Source organism: Sciurus vulgaris (genome assembly GCF_902686455.1).
Source record: "Sciurus vulgaris genome assembly, chromosome: 3".
NCBI lineage: Eukaryota > Metazoa > Chordata > Mammalia > Rodentia > Sciuridae > Sciurus > Sciurus vulgaris.
Window position 1 is genome coordinate 108,313,072 of NC_136463.1, and position 23,213 is coordinate 108,336,284.

Here is a 23,213-nt window from a genome sequence, read left to right on the forward strand (position 1 = left end):
AAAAAAAAAAAAAAAGAGCCAAAAGCAAAATTGAATCCACAGGGCTGACTGGGAGGAAATGTTTTCTGTTGCTGTTAGTGGGACCACAATTTTTGATATGGCTCAAGACACAGGAGGTAACTATACCTTTCATTATGATCTTCCTTATATCTCTTCCAGAGAGTGAACAGTTCTATTTCCATTAGTAATTTCCTACGAAATTTTCTATCTTCCTGATTCTGTTGATAATACAGACTACACAATTCCATCTGGAACTGCATCTGCTTGTAACCATCTGGGTGTCATTAAGGTGATAATAATCTTGTTCTCTGCAGAATTTTCTATGGCCAGCCCTGTAGATGTGGGCACAGGGGCCCTCAACTTAGATTCTGTTGTTTGTGGGGGTCTGTTGTCATTTTGATTTGTGGTAAGTGTAGAAGGGAGGTAGAAAAAAATGTCTGTTTATGTATTTTGGCAATGTGTCCTAAAGAGAGATCCTGTAGAGAAAGGAAAGCTGAAAAGTAAAAATTGATCTGCATCCTGATTCCTTCACTCCTTCACAGGCCTGTCCTGATGGTAATTATGGACTGGTTCATCTTGATGATGTCTTTAAACTAGTTATGTCAGTAGCTAGTTAATAGATGACTAGTATGCAAAGACTTTGAGAGCACATTTTGTTCAAAATGGGTACTTTACATGGCAGTGGGAATATAGCTAACTCTGCAACTCTTTTGTCCTTCAACAACCTTTTTTTTTTTTTAAGACAAAATACATTCTATTTATTTCAAAATGCAAGAAATGAGACTGTTTCCTAATATACAGTGAAGCTATAAGCCATTATTTGAATGTGCCTTCACAACCAGGTGGGCACAGTCACCAGCTTGCTCCTGTTCTGGTAAGGCTGTTCTGTATCAACCACAACTGGACCATCTATTTTGTTTTGACATGCAGTTCACGTTCATGGGCCACCCATGAGTGGCCAAAGCACCAGACCTTAGTCTCTATTCTTTTTCAAGTTACTATTAACATTAGGATTCCACAGGGTAGCCCCTCTCTCCATCCACCTTCATTATGCGGATCCAGATTGGGTCTTTCATCTACACGTGTTGCTTTCCCTGCCTTCTTCAGTCAACATTCTCCCATGACAATTATTTGTAACCACCCAAATGTGCCCTTGAATTCACAGAAATTTATAAACAGTACAGGAAATGAAATTATGGGAGACAGTAAAGTGCTTGCATGGTCTAATTTGGTAGTATGATCCCTGAATACAAGGATGGACATGCATGAAATCTGTAGTATAACTCATGTCTGCTACAATCCTTACCTATTATTTGAAACTAGGTCCCAGTACTGACGTTCTAGAAGCATGTACTGAGAGTGAGGGTAATTTAGTTGTGCTCTTAATTACTCACAAATAATGCAAACACATATGTAACTAGAGTGTTTCAATAGAAATCACATAAGGCACTCAAGAAAAAAAAGATTCTTCTACTCTCATCTATAATATAAATGATGATCTTCAAAGAGCATACTGAATTACTCTTACCCAGAAAGATGAAATGGTAAGGTGTTGATTCCATTTCCATTTAAAAAATACCATATTTAATTTTTTTACTCATTAATTCAAAATTAAAAATACATAGTGCTGTGATTTGTCTTTAATAATTTATTATAGAAATGTTAAAGTATAATATGCTTTCTCTGTTTTGTATCTCATAATCAATTTTGTTTTGCTCTCACTGGATGGGTCCATATTGATTTCCCTCTTCAGAGTTCATCAGAGTCTGGCTTGGTGTGCGTCTTGGTGTCTCCTTGTTATATGCTACTGAGGCCATTTTTGAGTCTGATTCTGGAGTCAGGAAGGCTGCTACCTGTCAGCTTTCCGGAAGGTGAGGTCACATATTCATTCTTAGAACATTTACAACTCATGATGTAGATTATTGTAGATGGTACCTCAATCTAAAACAATTCTTGTTGCTTTCATTTCCTGTCCTAATGGAGTGATTTCTTTTTCCTGGTAAAATAAGGTGCATTAGTCTTGCATAGTTTCTGGGAACAGAAATTTTTGACAGAATGTATTTTTCTCTAATTTCCTGACTGTTGTAAAAGAAGAACGATATAACTAAAAATTTCTTGACGATAGATACAAACATTTGGCAGACAATATAGTTAACACCTATTGAAGACTTTTTGTGAACTAAGACTTGACCTAAGGGCATTCCATGGATTTTCTAATTTATCCTTTATAGCAACCTTATGTGTAGACTCTCACAATAATTTTACAGATAAGCAGATTGATGCTAAGAGAAGCGGCATTTCCTCTGACACTGGATGACAGGCAGCAGGGCCAGGCTTGCAATGCAGGCATTCTGACTTCATCAACCACACACTCAATCACAGCACTCTACAGAGACTGAACAGTTGCTGAGACTCATTTCTATAGTAACAGTTCATCTAACTGATCATTTAAATCATGATAAATCACTAAACCTTGCCATAGCTCAGATTCCTCACTCATGACAACAAGAGAGGATTGGCCACAGTGGTCATTTTTATCTGTTTTGTAATTTTATGAGGACCATGAGGTAAAACCCTTGGACATGACAAAAGCTTTTCTCCAAGACTACTGCAGCACTCAGCAACCCTCTACTGCCACGCCTTCTACACTGTATGACTGAGGACCAGGACGTAGGTGTGGATGCTGGTAAAATCCCACTCCAGTGTGACTCTCACCATTTCCATAGTTGTCCATCTCAACTATTCTCACAAAAATAAAACTAAAAAAAAAATAGGCATGCACTATATATGTGTAAATGAGGTATGGAAACGTGTGAGGGAGGAAGAGGTTGAATGCGGGTGTTGGGCACAGGAGAGTGTGTAAAAGAGCCAGGATGGATGTGTGAGTGTGAGTGCATGAAGGTGAGGGCACAAGAGTAGGAGCAAGGGTGCGTGTGCAAGAGTGAGAGAGCAACCGCAAAGAAGGTATCAGTGCACGCCCAAGAACCAGTGTTTACGAGAGAGAAGGCAGGAAAGTCCGCGCTGTCAGGTTATGAGAAGGTGAAGCGGGGAGAGAGAGGGAGGGAGAAATTACGTGAGACAGTGTTTGGCAGACTGAATGTGCGAGGGTGAAAAAACGGTTGTGAACGTGTGTGTGAGGCAAGATACAAGTATGTATGTGAATGAATCTTTGCATGTATGCACGTGTCTCCGTAATGAGCCGTGTACATTTCCCCAGATTCTAGGATAGGGGACAGCCCCTTTCTTGATCCCCATTCTGAACTAGGTCATGTGGTCATCACTGGCTAGGAGGGATTCCTTAAAAGTGGGTGTCTGACAGGAAAAAGGATTGGCATAAGTGGGTTACATGAATCATGATCATATCCTGAGGTTAGCACAACTGGTGCCCTGAGCCAAGCTGGATTTTTTTCTCATAGAGGTGTGGGGATAGATGTTGAGTTGGTAATGAATAGTGGGTGCTGCAATAAGCACAATGTATTTTTGGGAAGAATAAACAAGATAGTATGAAGATATGGGATATGAATTTTGATTTTCACAATATATATTTCAGCATTGTTTGAATTTTATATGAACATGCCATACTTCATATTTAATAAATATGAGAAAAAGAACAGAGATATCTAAGAGGATTTAAAAAGTTGTTTATTGAATGATATAAACTCTTCAGCTTTTCCTCTGTGCCTTAAACACCTTTAATCATAGTTTTGGGTGAAAAGGAAAAATTATTGCTTTCCACTTTGGATTGATGCAGTATGGAGGTAAAGTAAATGCTATATACTGTCTAGAGTAGGGAACAGAAATTCAGAAAGGATTTCCAGAGCAGCCATGAGAATCTGTGTGCTCAGAAATTTGGAGATGTCTCAGAAAGTACATTAAACTTGAACATTTTAAACTAATATTCGATATATCTTAAGAAATCTTATGAGCCTCTGTGATATCTGTGCTGATGGTAGGAATAAAAGTCCTGAGTGGGTCTAACATCTGTTTTTTCATCTTATTTCCAAATATGTGGGTGAGCAAGAGATTTCTACTTTATTGTCCCAAACTAATTTGACTTTTAAAATAAGGTCCAGATCAAATTATGATGAAGAGAGGACATTGCATTTTGTTTTGATGAAACAAATCTACATCCTTTATATCCCTCCAGTAAAATTTTCTGGTCCTTACTATTTTTATGACATACCTCTAGGTACTATTAAAGTCAGCAAGGAAGAAGATATTGCCCCTGCATTTGAGCATAGGACAAATACACAAATATTGTAAGGGTTACCCAGGATGCATACAAAAAAGCACACCTATGAATATTCAGAGGATCAGAAATTCCCAGGAAGTTGGGAAATTCAGAGACTGCTTTATCAGGAAGGTGTCTACATACTTCTTTTGTAAGATTCCAAATGTTTCTTTTTTCCTAAATTTAGTGTACAATATCTACACAACCCATAAGATATACATACCTACTCTGAATGTATATTCACAGGGAAATGTTGAATAAAACATTCTTATGCTTTTTAAAAAAATATTCAATTAATACAAAATATCATTAAGGACAATGAGCTCTAAATTATCATTGAAAGTGTTACTCACCACTGTGATCATAACCTGTGAGGATTCTTGCAAGCTGCTGGGGTACTCTTATATTCTCACTTCAGGATAAAAGAATTATGTGCAATTCATCCTGCTCTCCAAGGAAGACACTGGAAAATTAAGGGTCTTATTGAATTCCTTTTCAGGTGGGCATTGGTGGAGTGAGAGACTATTACTGGAATAATGGAGACTGAGAAGAGCATAGTCAAATCTTAAGTGGGAAAGGCCTGGGGATGGTAGACCCAGAAGGTGGAGAGAGAATTATTGAAGGTGGGGTTGTAGAAACTGAAGGACAAGAGCATCAGCCTGCTGTGACCCAAGAGAAGAATAGAGACTTGGGATGCAGGGTGTGCTCTACAGCACAGGAACAGAGGAAGGTGAAAATGGCAGTCTTCATCGTTATGGGGTTTTGTTGGTTGGTGTGCTTTATCAAAGAACAATGTCCCACTGCCATAACAGTTCACTATTTTTCCATAGAAAAATATAATAGTTTAAGTCCTAGATGGGTCAAACAGCATAATGGGTTGCTCTGGTTAACCTAGGAATCAGCAACATTAGATCTACTAGGAAATATATTCTGCAAGCACTCTAATACACATGTGTTTTTTAAAAACAACCAGATTGTTGGAGTTATTATCGGTATTGAACTTGTAGCAAATGAACACTATGAGTTATTGATGCTATACATAGCTCATTTTTACCTTAAACTTACAGAGGAGTTTTAGGGATAAAATAACTTTAAAATTTCTGCACATATTGTGCTTTTACTCAAGATGTAGTTTTTTGGGAACAATTTAGAGAATGAACAGTTCTGGAAATATTATACCTGTAGTTGTACTCTTTTCATTGGCTGAGTTGATTAAATATAATCAAATACAAACAATTCAATTAATTTGATTAATCAAATAGGAAACAATTTAATTAATGAAAGACAAGCAATTTATTAACTAGGATATTTGATGCTTGGGTGTAAGATTGGACTGAACTTTTTTTTTTTTTTTTCATTATAAGCTAAATGCCTTGTGTGGTGCACAATACTTAGTAGAATTTGGGGACAATTAATGCATTGAGGAAGTTTCCCTAGAGAGACTCAAAAGGAAGTAGGAGAAGCTAAGCAAGTGTCTGTTTTCAAGTTAAGTTTCCATCTTAGCCTAATACGTCCTGCTGCTCTGGTATATAAAGGGCACCTCACAATTTGTTGTTCCAGGGAATTATCTAAGCATTTATATTCAACATGGGTTGCAGAAGGGTGTTACACATCTGGGTACCTCTGGTTTTTACCTGCAGATAGCTCCAGAGTCCAAGGGCAATCCAAAGGGCAAATCTAAGGTTTTTCAAATGAGCAGTCAGCAATAAAGCATTCTGACTCTGGGTGGCTGGCATCCAAAACTGGCTAAGAGAAATCTGGTGGGACCCAGGTTCAGTGCTAGTAGTGTTTCCTACAGCTAGTAAGGGGCATGGTCAAGATTTTAAAGTGAATTTTTAGCTGAGAGGATGAGCTTTTTCAATGCCATACAGTCACCCATTTCTTTGTCTAAAATGTAATCGTAGTCTGGTTAACATTTTTTTTTGATAGGTATATTTTTTAAATTATTCATTTATTTTTAAATTTTTTACAGACTGCATTTTGATTCATTGTACACAAATGGGGTACATCATTTCGTTTCTATGGTTGTACAGAGAATGTTCATAAAACAATTCATAAAACAAAAATAATATAAAAAGTTCTTCATCTTAAAATACCAATGGTTTAAAAATTTCTTTGTTCACTTCTTTACCATTGCAAATGTACATACCTTTAATCAACATGCATAGATCTTTTTTTTGTAGTCTTTTTTCTGCTTTCTTTTTTTTTTTTCATATTAGTATTCATCATCATGCCATGGACTTCTTCATCAGGGTTCACTGGGTTATTTTGTCTGCCTTGCTGGTCCCTTGTCTTCCCTCTGTCTTCTTGTCTCCCTGCACTGCTACACTTGGACCACAGTGGCATTCTTTTTGTTCCTGGGCATCGCTTAACTTTTACAATAGCCCAGGCTGAACTGAGTTTCCCCCTTCTTCAAATGACTGGTTCCATCTCAGTTTTTATATTTCATTCAACTCCTTCAAGAAGTCTTCCCTGACCACACACTATTAAATCTGTCCCACTATAATCCTCATATCCCCTGCCATTCTTTCATTTTGTGGCTCACATAATTTTAAGTATGTATTTCCTTGCTTGCTTGTGGATTGTTTTCCCTTGCTACACTCTAAACTCTTTGAATACAGAGTAGCCTTGTTTTCTGCTGTGTACCTGGCTCCTAACACAATGCCAGCACAAAATAGATGCTTGATAAATATTTGTTGATTGATTTAAATATAAGATTATTCAGTGATTTGAGCTTTTTGCTAAAACATTAGAATATTGACCTCCAAGTGGGCATTAGCTCCTTAGGCAGTCTCACTGGGATGTTGCACCTTCAGTTGAATGACACTTTCATTGTTTAAAGTAGTTTTGAAATTCCTCTATTAGAGTTACTCTTTAGAGCATATTCCTTTGATTATATTAAGTAAGAATCAATTATATCCTTTGAAGGTGATTTTTTTTTTGTAAAAATAGACAATTTTCTTTGGTGGTAAAGACTGAAGAATAAAATTAGCAATGCTATTTTCAAGCATATTAAAAGTACTATGGCTACTGTATTGTTTTTTAGAGGCTCAGGAACCAGTTGTAGAGATTTTCTAACTGAAGATTTCAGATAAGATTTCACATAACAGCAACATAATTAGAAATGGTTACATGCTGTCTCTAAGAAAAGGACAATGCACATTTGGACAGTCTTTTAATTTCTTGTGAAAAACAAATTTCAGCCTTCTTATTTTAAAATTATAACTTTTCTTGAAAATAATTAAGCTGAACAGTTTTTAACATGTCATTTAAAGTTGCCCTCCCAATTACTTTGAAAACCCAAATTAATTATGGTTGATCATAATTGCATACAAAGAAAAATAAGGTGTAGAGTCTCAAAATTCTCTCTAAATACAGCAAAACAAAACTAGATTATTCTAATTGGGAGAAAAGGCTGTCTGTTTTAGTGACAAATTGACTTCCAGCATTCATTTTAAATAGGCAGTTTTACTATTTTTGAGTGCCTAAAAGTCACATTGCTAAAAGAGATGGATAGGGGGACAGCAAGCTGTGTCTTAAGAACCATACAAAAGTATTTTTGGTAATTATCATGTTTAGCAGTTTTTACCCATAAAGTGGTTTCATAATTATCTGAAAATAATTTTGAGAGCTTAAACTTTAATCAGGGTAAATATTTGTCTTTGAGTTGTTATAATTAGCTATTTTCTTAAAGTGAAATAAAGTGGAATCTTAGCTGGCACTAATTTAAATTATCCAAGTTTCTGAATGAGCATGGAGGGAATTAATGAGTCTTTTAAAATATGATTTACTTAATAAGCTGTAAGGAAAAATTTTGGAGCTTATTTATGTCTTAATTCTCTCCCTGCAATTGCACTGTTATATGAACAACTCTATACTTTAAAAACTTGCCCGTTGATGCTCCTATAAATTAATTTTGCTCTGATATTTGTGCTTTGATTTGAATGCAGACTGGAGAAAGGCAAATCGTTGGATGAATTTGGGATTGTGGTTTTGCCAGATGGAAGGGATAAAGGGACCATTGGACACAACAGCTTAGGATATTGAAAAAAGGATGTTTGAGAATGAGACAGACATCATTACCCTATATACATGTCTGATTACACAAACGGTGTGACTCTACTTTGTGTACAACCAGAGAAATGAAAAGTCTTATCCCATTTGTTTACAATCAGTCAAAAAAAAAAAAAATGAAATTTTGGATTGGTGTTACCTAGCAGGTAGTGGGTCACTTTAGAGAGAATTAGGTGAACTCATTCGAGGGATGGGAGATAGGGCTCAGTTATATGGTGTATTAGGGTTCTCTAGAGGAACAGAATTAACAGGAAGTATGATTATAAAAAGGAAATTTATTAAATTGGTTATATGACCAGAAGCTGGATAGTCCACAATGGCTGTCTACAGGCTGGAGAGTTGGAAGAACCACTAGCTACACAGTCCAAGAGGCAGAAGCCCCAGAACAAGAAGGATCAACAGTGCTATCCTACTCTGAAACCAAGGCTTCTGGAAACTACCTGGAGAATCACTGACAGAGGCCACTTTGGAAGAGTGAAGAAACAAAATCTGATATCCTTCGACAATCCAAGCAGCAATCAACAACTATTCAAGAAGAGTTGAGCTTGCATCTGCAACTGCTTCCTTGTTCTTCCAACTTTTATTCCATCCAAGCCACCATCCTATTGGGCAGTGCTGCCTACACTTAGCGAGGGTCTCCAGTTCATTATCCCACATTCCAATCATTCCTAGACGTACACTTATTGACACACTCAGATGCCTCTTCATCATCCAATCAAGTTGACAGTTCAAATTAACCATTACACAGGGACATCTGAATTACCATTTTTACTCTTTCATGATGACATATTTCAACAATTTGTCTGTGGGAAGGTGGAAGGCAATGACATCAGTGGAATGGAATTGATGACCATTAGAGATGAGGTGATCAAAAAACGGAATCTACAGTATTAGCTGAGTTATCCATGAAGGCATTGGAATCACCCTGGATGATATTTGGACTTTGGAGAAGAAGACTCTGAGTCTGGTATCAAATTTTTCATAAATGGAGGTGAGACCAAAAGATGATAGAGAATCAACAGAGTTGGAATGGTGCTTTATAAACAGATGGAGTGGTAACTGAGCAGAAGTGGTGCTGGAGTAGGAGACAGTGTGGCTTCTTTTCCATTGCCTCTGTGAACTTGGGATATTAGACAGTGGGTGGTTGCAATTAAGGGGCTTGACCTTGGAGGAGATTCAAGTTTCAGGTGGATGGCAGATACATAGGAATGTGTTGATCCTGGTTTCAGTCCTCATTTAAGCAATGTGTGGGTAGAAAAATGGGAGCAGTAAGTTGAGCAACAGGAGAAGTTCAGAATATTATGAGGGCATGAAGAGAGTACCTGGAGCAGACAGAAGGCAAGAGAGCTCTTAAGGATGTGCCCAGAGAAAAAGGAATGAAATGGAGAGCTCGTGGGCCTGACAATTCTTTGGACAGAGGGAGGACTTAGGTGACGTTGAATTTTTTTTTTTTTTTTTTTTGGGAGGTAGGAGTGAGAGACTCCATCATTCTACTAGTGCTGATAGAGTCAACCTGGCATTTGGCCTGTAGCTGGCATCCTAGTCCAGCCCCCACTGAATGTCACTAGTAAGCCATTCTCTCTTTGGACGTTTCTGCAAAGGTCTTCAATGAGCACATACTACTCGTAGAAGTAGGGGAAATATTTAAAACAAACTTAATTCATTAACAGATGTTGATTAATGGACCCTAGGTGTCAGACTTTGCCACACTTGGGAATATAAAGACAAATGAGGCAAAATTTCTGCTCTTAAGGATCAGACTATTCAGTAGAGAAAGAGTTGTATTATAGGAGTGTGTGACCTAGGCTACTTCTATTTCAAAAGGTAGAGTGGAAAATGAATGTATTGAGATGTACAGGTTAAAAAGCATATGAATATCTCTTCTTAGCACAAGTATTCTTATGATCAAAGATTGATAGCAGTTTAACATACACAAAATGATGTTTATTTCTGCACATCACCGTGCCAACAGAACCCGAGAGAACCTCCTTCAGTGTGGTCCTTTAGTTTCTTTTTAATATATAATATAAACATAAATACTTCATTTCAGTGACATTTCCTGATCTTTTCAAATTTTAAAAAGAACTTGAGCTTATTTATGTGAAAATAGTTTTTTAAAATCAAGTTTTATGTTCAATGTGGTTTTGCCAATCCCAATTAGATTCCTTTCAGGTCATCACTTTTTTTTTTTTTTTTTTTTTTTGGTAAGGCCATCCTGAGTGATTCTAGTTAAAAATGGCAGCCCCCATAGTTTCCCCATTTTTCTTATTAGTAATTATCATTGTTTGAAACATACATACCTTACTTGTCTGTCTTATTCATTGTTGACCTCCTTCAGAGAAGTCAAGGGTTTTTATCTTTTTTGCTATATCCCCAGCACCTAGAGCAGTGCTTAGTATAAATAGGTGCTCAATAAATATGTATTAAATAAAGGAATGAAATTCCCTTCCATCACCCAGACTGTTCCAATAGCTAGTGATAAAATTTGTTCACAATTATTGAAATACACAAAATGGGAAACTACTTTTAAAGAAATTACTCTTTTCTAGCAAATGAAATATAGACACTATTTGGCATAATTCAAGTAGACTGTGGATACAATAGCATTTTTTTATGTCAAGTGTTTTGAACTGTTGATGATGCTCTCAGTTACAGAATGTATGTGGAATCAGAACTGTCACTCCACTGCTGGCTTGAATATCATTCATAAAGGCCACATCAGCCACAATGAGCATCATTCAATACGTGCAAAGAGGAATTCCCTACTGTTTACCTGGAGCTGCACTAACCAGACCTTTGCCCTGTGTCTTCAATCCCCAGTCCACCATACTTGTCCTTGCCTTGTTTCAAGTTTTCTTCTTGGTTCCTGAAACATATTTCCAGCAGCTCTTTAGACCCATTCTCTGTGACTCTCATCTGGCCATTTGATGATGTTCCTCCTTAAATGCAAGCAATACATTGTTCTGGTGCAGCCGATGCTAAAGCTTTCTCCCATGGGGTATCGAATGGGCACTGGCTGACTCAAACCTGCACTTCCTGAGAGGTGAAGTGATCAGTATCTTGTGGCATGCTTGAAACTTATTTATCACCTGTTCTCCCAGTTGACAACTCTGTTAACTACTCAGAATCTTCCTGTTTTGATTACCCCTAATATAAGTATATGTAATGTAGATGCTCAGATTACTGTGGAAGGTTTCCTTCTTTTCCAGTAACTTTAGGAGATGCCCTAAATGGTCTAACGTGTTGGAGCTCCCTCAAGTTGGTGTTGGCTTTATTGCTGTTGGACTGTCACTCTGGACTGTTGTTTGATACCTCCATTGGTTGCTTTATTCTTTGTTTTGACTTGCCTTGGAAGGTATGGAAAATCGATCCTCTATACTAGAGTACAGAAGGAAGGATTTGGGTACCAAGCTATGGCAGATTTATCCAAGTGGCTTTTTAGTTTTGTGTAATGGCTTTTATTTTTCTAGACAGACTTCCAAGGATGACGGACTTGGGCCAAGTTCCATAACAGCCTCCAAGCTATATTGCAAACTATAAATCCTTTTAAACATACTTCAGTTCAACTTACCGTGCCTAAGGCTTTTATTCCTCCATAACAGATTGTCTTTGAGGAACCCTAGAGGACTCCTTGTTAGGATCTCTTTGGTCATCTTTCTTCTTTATGCCTTAGTTACAAGAACAAATATTTTGAGTTCTGTCAGGAGGCTTCTATACCCTTTGTAAATTAATGGATGCAAGTAGGAATGGAGTCTGAAGTGGAGAGCCAACTATCTACATATTATAGGCTCTGACCATTTTGGGAATTCATTACGCTGTCAAAATTCTTGAATAACCCTGCTTATTGGCCAGTAAAGTGGGAAGGGAGGGGTGATTTATTTTACTAGTGTTGGTACTCACAGTGAAGAATGACTTGAGTCTAAAATATATTTCAAGCAAACTGAATGAAGTATTAATATGTTGAAGAACTTTAATATTTTTTGGCATACAACAGAATTTGGTATAAATTTGGTCTGACTTGGACCTCAGCCAAGGCAGTGAGGTTAACGGAAATCCTGTAGTCTGCTTTTCACTCTTCTTTCAGGCCCTTCTTATTTCATGCCTGGAGGAGTTCAACGACATTTTTGCTGATTTCTGTCACTTCAATCTTCTCTTAAATTTTGCCCTGAAAGAGCTGCTGAAGTAGTTTTTCTTAACTAAAACTGCATAGTCAATATTGTCTGGTAGAATGTGCTTAAGAAATGTTTGTTTAATGTAAGTTTCATTCAAAGTTTCAATTTAGTGAATGAGAGTTAAAGAATACGTGGTTCTTTACAATTTTCTAACCAGCCAAACCCTAGCTCCTTGTTCTGGCTCACATTTCTGTATCCTCTTATTATTTCCCAGGCAAATTTCCTTCCTCATTTCAATTAAACCCAATTAATTTAGTTCAATTAACCTGGTCAATCCACTCAATCCAATCCATCCAACTGATCCAATTCAATGCGGTCCTTCCTATTTCATTCCAATAAGTTTTTTTGAGCACTTTTGCATGCCAGAAGTGAATTTATACATTTATTAATTTCCATTTTTAAAAAATCCCATGTCATTTAACTTAACCTTGAAAGCTGTTTTATATCTTTTGGTGAAAGTCATTTACTTTTAAAACCTTGTGCAAGACTAACTTTTTCAAAAGTTAAACAAAACCTTCACTACTAACTAAATTTACATACACGTCAGACTAAATATTATTACTAATATTTCTTGGTTTAAAAAATATTTTCTACTCTCTAATCAACTCAGTTGCTTTCCTTCTTCAGAGCTTTTCATAGGTCCTGAACACTTCTTGAGTACAAGGAAAAATGCTTCCTTTTGGGAATGCCATTGCCTGAGAAAAGGAAATGAGAAAAAAAATTGGGTTCCTCCCTCACAAATATTGGTATTTTTTCCTGTTACTCAAGCTAAAATAGAGAACCATAGTAAGGAGACAACATTTGGAATATCATAGAAAGGATTTTGAGGGTTTGTTGTGATACTTGAACACTAGAGTTCACTTTTCGAAGTGGACATTTTTACATCCGATTGTATGTCTGTTTAGTTCCAGGTCCTAACAAACAATGCTGGGGTAGCACTGAGAGGCAAATTTGTGGTGGTAAAGGTTATCTTGAAGGTCATCCTAAAGGAAACTTTGATTTTAAAGTATTGAATGATAAGTGTAACTGAATAGATCATTAGATATAGCATTAGAAAGGGCAGAGAAACTTTATATCTGAAGGGAAAAAATAATAAAGATCAAACCCATTCAGACCTTTGAGTGTTGGCTATATTAAGGTTTGAAATTGTGACTTGATTGTGAGAGTCAGCTAAAAGTTCAGGAAACACTTTATTTTATGTGAATTTAAATATATTCTTTGCAAATTTTTTTTTTATTATGGAATGTTGTAAGCAGTTAAAAAACCTGTCATAATAGTTTAATGAACCCCCATTGTTCCTACCACCCAGATTCAACTATTACAAATTCGTGACCAATACTTTTTAAAATTTATACTCCCAGTTCTTAACTTTTTCATACATTGCTTACATATTTAAGTATCTCTAAAATACAGAGACCATTTTCATCATAAATTCAACATAATTCTCAGCAACAATAATACTTGGTATTATACACTGTTCACATTGCTGTCTCACAAATGTCATGTTTTATTCACTGTTTGAATCATGACTCAGATAAGATCTGGACATTGCAGATAGCTGATGTGTTTCTTGTTCATTTTTCTTTTTTTTTCAGTTTTTTATTTTACAGACTGCATTTTGATTCATTGTACACAAATGGGGTACAACTTTTAATTTCTATGGTTGTACACCATGTAGATTCATACCATTCATGTAATCATACATGTACATAGGGTAATGATGTCTGTCTTATTCCACCATCTTTCATCCACCCCCTCCCTTTCATTTCCCTCTATGTAATCTAAAGTTCCTCCATTTTTTTTCTCACCCCTCCCTCCCCCATTATATATCATGGATTGAACCTGGGATGTTCTACCACTAAGCTACATCCACAGACCTTTTTATTTTTTTAGTTTGAGACAGGGTCTCACTAGTTGCCCAGGCTGTCCTTGAACTTGCTATCCTCTTGCCTCAGCCTCCCAAGTTGCTGGGACTTCAGGCATGTGCACCTGACTTAGTGGTTCTTTCAATCTATAGATTACTCCCAACCACTTTGTCCCTCTTCTAATTGAAGTGTGAGAGAAATAGAACATTTTTCTCAGGTGTTTTTCACAATCTGGATTATGCTGATTTCCTCCCTGTGTTGTGTTTTGCATATTGCTGTTTCCTGAGGTGGATGAACTGCCCAAATCACATTCAGAACCTGCATGTGTGCACACACACACACACATGCACATGAGTACATGTATTATTCATTTTTCTTTTGAAGAGAAATTAAGCACTTTATAGGAAGTCTGGTTGCATTCTTCCAGAAGAATCACATAATGTCTTGTTGTTTTCTTTTTTGTGATGGCAACAGCTATTGATAATGAATCCCTAGATCCAGAACTCATTGCTAAATGATGATTCTCTATCATTTCTTCATTTATCAGCTACAATACTTCTATTAAAAAAACCTTCCTCTCGACTGCTTTTGAATTATCTAGTACTACTATTCATATGGAAAAGCAGGCTAAATGATTCTTTTATTTATTCTTTCAATTTAAAATAATGATTTGGTTTAAAAGTATTTTCCCCCATAGTGGCCAGTTCTTTATATTGTCACAAACTCTTAGATTTAAATTTTTTGATGTGTTTCAAATCATTAGAATTATAATCCTTATTGATACTCAAATAAAAATGTTTTTGATGTTGCTTTTATCTTTTGGTATCTCATTTCAAATACCTGCCAGCATTGAATATGAAGTTACTGTTGAAGATGAGGTATGTATAACTCATATGATTTAGATAACAAGAGTCTACCACAATTCTGTATTTACGCCCCTTTTAGAAATTTGGAGGAGCTTTTATTTGTATCAAGGGATTGAAACAGCTAAGTGAATACATGCTCAATAAAGTATTACCTACATCTTTCCTTATAAAGCTGTAGGTGAAAAAGCATTCTATAGTTACTTTTTAAAAAGTAGTTCAGTGATAATGTACCCCAGATTTAATCCCCAGTGCTAAAAAAATTAAAAATTAAAAAAAGAAAGAATGAATTAATGAATCATACAGGGCTGGGATGTAGCTCAGTGGTGGATTTTGTCTAGCATGCAAGAGACCATGGGTTCAATCCCCAGTACCACAAGAAGGAGGAGGAGGAGGAGGAGGAGGAGGAGGAGGAGGAGGAGGAGGAGGAGGAGGAGGAGGAAGAGGAGGAGGAGGAGGAGGAGGAGGAGGAGGAGGAGGAGGAGGAGGAGGAGAATCACACAATATTTGTCCTTTGTGACAAATATTTTATTTCACATAGCATAGGAACTCCAGAGTTCATTCATGTTATAGGACATATCGGTATTTCAATCCTTTCTTTGGCTAATACTCCATTGTACATATTTACCACATGTTTATCCATTTATCTGTCAGAAATTAGAGTGGATTCCACCTTTTGGCTATTGTGAATAATGCTGCTATCAATGTGGGTAACAAATAGCTGTTCAAGTCCCTGCTTTCCTTTCTTTGGGGCATACATCCAGAAGTAGAACTATAGATCATATGGTAACTCCATGTTTATTTTTTAAATTTTTTGAGTATTCATTAATTCTTGATAATATAAATACATATTTTGTATGACCCTTACATCCTTTTCTTTTTTCTGCATAATATCAGAAGTTATAGGAGAGATTCAGCAGTACTTACTAATACTTATTGTTTTAAAAAGGCTCTACAATATGTACCTATAATGTCACGGAAATGTCTAACAAAAGTAGACCTGTGTATTTGTTTAGACCTTTTAAGATAATAAAAAAGTGGTATACATTTAATGCATGTTTTAACATGTGTCAATGGGTTTTAACAATTTTATTGTGTTTTGAGACAATCACAGCCAACATTAAGATATTAAATTTCAGTTGTTCCAGAAAGTTTCCCCATACTCCTTTACAACCAATCACTGGTTCATATTCCCAGCCCTGGCAATCAGTGATCTAATTTGTATGCCTATAATTTTGCCTTTTCCAGATGGTCATATATAGAATATAAAATATATAAGTGGAAACTTACAGAATTTTTAAAAATCTTGTTTTAGATTCTTTTACTTAGAAAACTTTTATGATTCATCCAGGATGTTGCATGTATCAGCAAATCATTCTTTTTATTGATGAATAATATTTCATTGTATGGCAGCAACGCACTTCATTTATTCAGTTGGGCATTTGACTTGATTCCAGTTTTTGGCAATAATAAATAAAATTTCTATAACCTTTGAACATGAATTTTTACATGGGCATTAATTTTCATTTCTCTTGGAAGCATATCCAGGAGCAGGATTAGTGGGTTTTATGATAAGTATCACATTATTTTCCAGAGTGGGTTTACTCTTATATTATTACACCAGCAATAGATGGTGGTTTGAATTGCTTTGCCTCCTCACTGGCTCTTGTTATTATCAGTCTTTCCAATTTTGATTTTATTGGGTGAGTACTGATATTATTTTATTGATATATTTAAATCACAGGAGAGTATTTTTTCTTTTTTATTGGTCATTTTCAGTTATACATGATAATAGAATCCATTTTGATATAATTTTACAAGCATGGAATATATCTTATTTTAATTTGGACCCCAGTATTGTGGATATACACAATGTGTAGTATATTCATATATTTACATAGAAAAGTTATGTCAGATTCATTCTTTTTCTATTCTCCTCCCTTCCCTTCATTCCCCTTTGACAAGAGATCTTCTCATGAAAACTTTCAGTTTCCTATATTTTTATGTTAATGTATTGTTCTTATCTTGTCATTTTCAGATAAGATAGAGGTATATTTAATTTGCATGAGCATCAACAATTGTACTTAACCATTTGCTTAAATAACTCTTTTCCCCATGGAATTACTGGTACCTTTGTGAAAACTTAAGTGACCATATACGTGTATGCTTCTGGGTTCTGATGTATTCTGTTGACATATGTGCCTGTTGATGCCAGTCCTGAACTTTTTTGATTAGCATAGTTTAAAGTAAATCTTGAGATCAGGTAAGTGTCCTCTACCTTTAATCTTATTTTTCTAAGTTATTTTGTCTCCTCTTTGTCCTTTGGTTGGTTTAATTTGTTTTAAGATCAAATTCTAATTTTTTAGAAAAAAATTCCACTGGGATTTTGATTAGAATTGCATTGAATCTCTAGATCAATTGGGGGAGAATTGGCACCTTATTGATATTGAATCTTTTGATCTTTGTGTCTTCACTCTGACCCATTTTAAATTCCTTAACAGGGTTTTCTAATACTAAGAATACAAATTTTGCACATTTTAAGTTTTACTCCATTATTTCATGGTCTTTCCTAATGTAAATGACATTTTTAAAATTTTGATTTCCAATTATTTGTTAGAATATAGAAACACAATTTGTTCTTGCACATTGACCTTGTATCCTGACAGCTTACTAAAACTTACTTTCTACTAGTTTCTTTGTGATTTCTGAAGTGAACAATTAGTTCACCTGTGACTAGAGACAGCTTTAGTTCTTCCTTTTAAATCTACATCCCCTTTATTTCTGTCTCTGGCTAGAACCTGTAGTATGATCTTGAATGAAGTAGTGAGGGAAATCTTGCTTTATTTCAGTTGCAGCTATTTTATGGGAACCCTTTATCAGATAGAGAAATTTTTTTTTACTTTCTGGTTTGCTGAGAATTTTCATCATGAACAGATGTTGAATTCAGTCAGATGCTTTTTCTGCATCTACTCATGCAGTATTGTGTTTCCAATCTATTTTATGAATTACATTTGTTGAATATTGAACCAAACTTTTATTCTTGTGTTAACTCTAATGGATCATGATCCATTATCCATTTTATATACTAGTTTTGATTTGCTAATAATGTTTTGCTCAGGATTTTTGTGTTTGTGTTTATGAGGCTTGAACATGGCCTATAGTTTTTTTGCATGTGAAGTTTTTGTCTGGTTTTGATATCAAGATTATGCTGACCTAACAAATTGAGTTGAGAATATAATAATTTTCCAAAGACTTTATCTATACACAGCTAAATAGAGTTTTGCAAGTTTGAAGGGAATTTTATATATGTGCAGAAACAGACTGCATAATTATGACCAAAATAAAACAATCAACTTTGGGATTTCTATTTCTATAAAGATGATATTCAATTATTGTTTTATTATGTAATATTTGTGAAAGAACTTAGCTTGAACTTTGATCCTTAGTAGATGCTTGACAAGTAATAGTAAATATTTTTCAAGCAATAAATAACTAGTAATCTAAACCTGTTCTATACAGAAAATGGTTTTATATAGAACATTATAGAAAACAGCAGACACAACACATTTATATCCAATTATTTGCCAATTTACTACATAATCATTTTGATCTTGATGGGATTTTAAAGGTAAGACTACAGAGTATAGCTCTTGGAATTCTAACCTTGACTATTTTTAAAACTTCTTCCCAAATGTGTCATTTTTCTCTATGGCTATAATAGTAATAAGTTATCATAAATGCAAGGGTTTCACTATTTTTTTTTTTTTTTTGTCTTAACATTGATCTTCATGAGATTCGAAGAACAGGAGCTAAAGGACTCAGTCCTCCTACCCTGTGATCTTGGTGACGTGGTATATCCCTCTGATAAAGGCAAGTGTCTGAGACTCATCAGTATCAACCTCTCCTGGGAGCTGTTAGTGGTGCAAACTCAGGCCCCACCCTGGGCTCTGGATGAGTGGGTAAGGGAGGAGTCTGTGTTGTGACAAGTGCTCCAAGTGATCCTGATGCTCACTAAAGTTAGGAAGCACTGGCTAAGTGCATAATTGGCAGGCTCTGAAGTGGATGGAAACAGTAAGTGTTAAACACGGAGCATTAAGGAGAGAGCTGTTTCCCTCTGTTGATTTAAAATACATTGCGTTGTCTGCTGTAGTCTGAAGCACAGAAAAGTCACCGATTACTTATAGAAGGTAGCACACTCAAAGATGTGTTCCCTCTTCCTTTCTTCTTGCGTATGTTACTTGCATAAAGTGACACAGAAAAGAAAGAAGAACTTATGAAAGCACAGAAAAAAGTATTTCAAACTAAGATACTGAGAATTTTTGTACTTTGTCTTTCCTGTGCTTTTCCTAAGAGCCAGCATAATCAACTGCCAAGTGCCTATTGGATATTCAAAAATGAACTGATATTTAATAGGCCTGTTATTTTCTTTCTAGGTACACATCCTTGTCCATTCCTCTTCATATGAATAGTAGAACTTGCAAATATATTAATAGTTCAAAATCTCACCTAGTAAGGAGAAGATGAACAATTTTAAGATTGAATGCCAGCTTCTTGATTTTATCCCTCACCCCCACTCACTGCTTCCAGAGCCTGGATGAATTTACCCAGGTCTAATTTTTTTTATTACTCTGTCATCTTCCGGAGAACACTATGCTCTTCCCATTGCGAACATTGCATTATTTAGCTTGTTAATTAAGTCAAAGGAGTTTAAAGATCACAGGCCTCTAATTTAGGAAGATAATCTAAGAGCAAAAGAAACAGATGATGATTAATTCTTACTGGTTTTGCAGTTTCAATCACCTGAGAACAAAGACAGGTTAGTTGGGTCTCAACTGATTTTTTAGGCAAGTAATGGATTTTTAATGATGCTAGAAAGACTAATTTTTTTCCAGAGTAAAAGATTATATGCTGTCCTTTCACAGTTATACAAAACAGAATCTGAACTCCAATCTCATTGACTTTGGACAGTATGAATCAAGAATTCTTTTTTATTATTATTAATCTGATAATCATAATTAGTTTACATAGTAGTCTGGCTGCTCAGAATAGAAAGTGAATTTTATTTATGTAAGTAGAAATTATTCTTTAGTATTATAAGAGATAAGGCATTTGTGTTGCTACTTAGTGGATTGTATCAAATTATATTATTTCTAGAGTTTCTATCTGAGCAAATTATTCTTTAGTCAATATTCAAGAAAGGGTTTTTATTAATTCCATTGGTCCCTAAAATACAGGTATGCATACGGTACTCACTATTGTTAAGAGCTGTGAAGGTCTGTGATTTTGTCCTACTTGCAGGCTAACTTATGAGCCTGCCACTCCAGACCTCTGGGACTATTGTGTAGCACAGCAGGAAGTTGGAGCTTTATGTTTGTACTGGTTCAGTCTCTTCTTCTCCCTCCAAGTCCTGTGAGGGTCATGAGGAGTGGTCCAGATGGATGACACAGTGTGTTTGTGTCACCACCGAGGAACATTGTGAGCTCAGGAAACCCTCAATATTATAAAGAAATTACTAGAAAATCCTGCCCAACTTTTGCTCTATAGGAAGACATGGTCTTAATATCCTGATTTGGAAAACAGTTTCCTCCTGCCTCTGAAGAACATTATTATACAGCCATCATTAGAAAGGCAGTTGAAGGATGTGCAGAAATACCATGAGGAATTGTCTCAGCATTGTGTTTATTATGCTAGATTCTGGAAGGGCTAAAAGAAGGAGAAAGATATAAATGATGTGCCTTTGTCTTGAGGGAAGTGAAGTGTCCCTAAGGTCATAGGGTAAAGGCTTGGTTGACCCCCTGCAGCACTATTGGAAGGTGGTACAACTTTTAGGTGGGGTCTAGTTGGACGAAGTAGGTCATTGAGGAGAGGTGCTCTTGAAGGTCCATTTTGTCCCTGGTCATTTCCTCTAACACTGTCTTCCCTATCACTGAGGTAAATAGCTCTACTCCACCTTATGCTTCCTGCCATGATGTTCTGCCTCACCAAAGTTGCAAAAGTGTTGAAGTCAAGTGACCATGGACAGAAACCTCTAAAATTGTGAGACAAAATAAATCTTTCCTCCTTTAAGTTGTTTTTTTCAGGTATTTTGTCACAAAAAGCTGACCAAAACATGGAAGAGACGTACTAGCTTGAAAAGGTTTTTTTTGCAGAATCACACAGGTGGAGGTTCTAATCCCATTTTTATTGACAGCTTATGTGATTTTGGTCATATTTCTTTATTTGTTTTAGCCTTGGTCCCTTCATCTATGAAATGAATGCAGTATCTCCTAGAATTTCTTGGTGATGAAATAAAAAGAAACATATAACAAACTTTGGTCATTTATTGACCAATATAATGGTAGTATTGATATAATAATGAGAAATACTATTCATTATAGTATTACAGTAGCACTTAACATATTAACAAACATAGGAAAGACTGGAAGACTGCATGCTAAACATAACTGCCTTTGTTTTTGAAGAGAGAAAACAGTCATTGTGATACAATACTGGTGTTTGACAAAAATGTTTTCAGGTGAGAGAAAGACACTAAGAGTGCTATACACTAAAAATATTTGTTATTAACTTAACTTTAATATTCACCAAGAATTTAATGGATGAAATGTGTGAAGTATTTTAAAATTATGGTTCGACCACTATGAGAATCCTGTAAAATGTTGAAAAGGGCCCTGGAAAATGAAAACCTCCACAACATCTCATCTCATTTCCATGAATTTCCTGGACAGTGGTAATCTCAGTTGACAAATTCTCTCTACTAAGAGAGAATTTGAGTGGAGGGAACTTTAACCTTGTTAGGACAGCTGACCACAGCTAATGAATGACAATGTGCCATATATCCCTTCTTTATAGGATCACTTTTACAGTGACTCAATAATAACTTGAATAGGAAAAGGAGAGTTTGCCAGGAGGTAATAAGAAGTGAGATGTTCCATCATCATAATTCATATTGCATAAATGTACCCACACTTTGTGAAATCAATTGCCAGGAAAAAAGACTGCATGCTGTTGACACATGGAAGCACATTGTCACAAGCGATTACAGCATGCTACATTAAGCTGCCATGTGCCGTGTTGTGTTTTAGGCCATCACGCTACAATGTTCTCTTGTAATAGCTGCTATAATAGAGTTGGTTTTATGTTTTAAATAAATGGAACTTCAAACATTTACACAAAATGTTAAATAGCAAGGCCAACATTTTAATAGACTAACACAGTTTGATCATTTAAGAATAAGACTCAGAGCTAATTTGTGAAAAACATTTAAAAAAACGAATGCCTCCTAGATTAGAAAAATGAGTCACTAGAAAAAGGAGTATAAAATGTCTGGTCAACAGGGATGTCTCAATTTTTAAATATCTTTGAAAGTCACCTTGAGGTTATTGGACATACAAATGTCATGCACCAATGAGATCGTGCTCAGATTATATTTTGTGATGTCATTTACATGTTACATGAACATCATCTTTTTGAGTTTTTCTAGACTATCTTTATTGGTATGATACTTGCTACCACCTCTCTGGAATGTCTGAGTGATTCTTAATACCAGGTCCTGGGATGGCTTCTTTATATCTTACCTAGTTATAGTTTATTTATTTATATTTTAGATAATAAATTGATTCACATGATTAACTACTAAACATTTTCAGGCACAGATATTAAAAAAAAAAATCTCCCTCAGGCTTCTTGGTTCTTTCTACTGAATTCCCATTGTTCCCACCCTCAAAAAAGTAGACATTCTAATTAGTTTCTTGTCATCCACCAGGGAATTTTTATATGTAATTAAATATAAGAAAGTGTCTATTTCTACATGAACTCATAATATAGTGCATTACTAAACATAAAACAATTTAAACATTTTCATTTTTATTGCCATGTTATAGATGAAACTTGGACTCAGAAAAGTTTCATAATCTGCTCAAAATCATAAAACTAAATTGAAGGTGAAAGGATTTGAAATGAAGTTCTACCTGCCTATAGTTACCACCCAGTTAATCATTATCAGTGGATT